Source organism: Penaeus monodon, chromosome 32 (assembly GCF_015228065.2).
Source record: "Penaeus monodon isolate SGIC_2016 chromosome 32, NSTDA_Pmon_1, whole genome shotgun sequence".
NCBI lineage: Eukaryota > Metazoa > Arthropoda > Malacostraca > Decapoda > Penaeidae > Penaeus > Penaeus monodon.
In genome coordinates this window covers 23,868,838-23,869,176 of record NC_051417.1, presented here as the reverse complement: position 1 = coordinate 23,869,176, position 339 = coordinate 23,868,838, and the positions used below count along the sequence as shown (strand labels likewise).

Sequence of the window (339 nt, the reverse complement as noted above, 5' to 3'; positions counted from 1 at the left end):
CTACTGTGAATAACATGCTCCTGACAGCAATGAGTTAACTCTTTAACATTTTCGTCATCGAGAATTCATCATTCACAAATGTTCTCCAAAGCAGGCAGTTTCAGTTTACAATTTAGTGTTTGGGTTTATTACTAATGGGGCCATAAAAGAGTTAAAACGTCAAATTATGAGCTGCCATGGATAAGTCCAACAACAACTAGATGAAGTATGTGTGTTTAATGATCTGTTATGTGTATGTGTTTATTTTTGGTTTATGTATAAACCAGTACCAACATGTAAACAGTGTATGTGCACTCACACACATGCACTCATCCCCCCTTCCCCCACACACATGTAAAA

General features: G+C 36.9%; 1 protein-coding gene across 12 annotated transcripts in view; it reads left to right on the top strand.

Annotated features, from left to right (window-relative positions):
* The window catches only part of LOC119593731 (myoneurin-like), a 102,537-nt gene that overhangs the window by 76,682 nt on the left and 25,516 nt on the right, over positions 1 to 339 (top strand). The gene's annotated exons all lie outside the window — the stretch shown is intronic.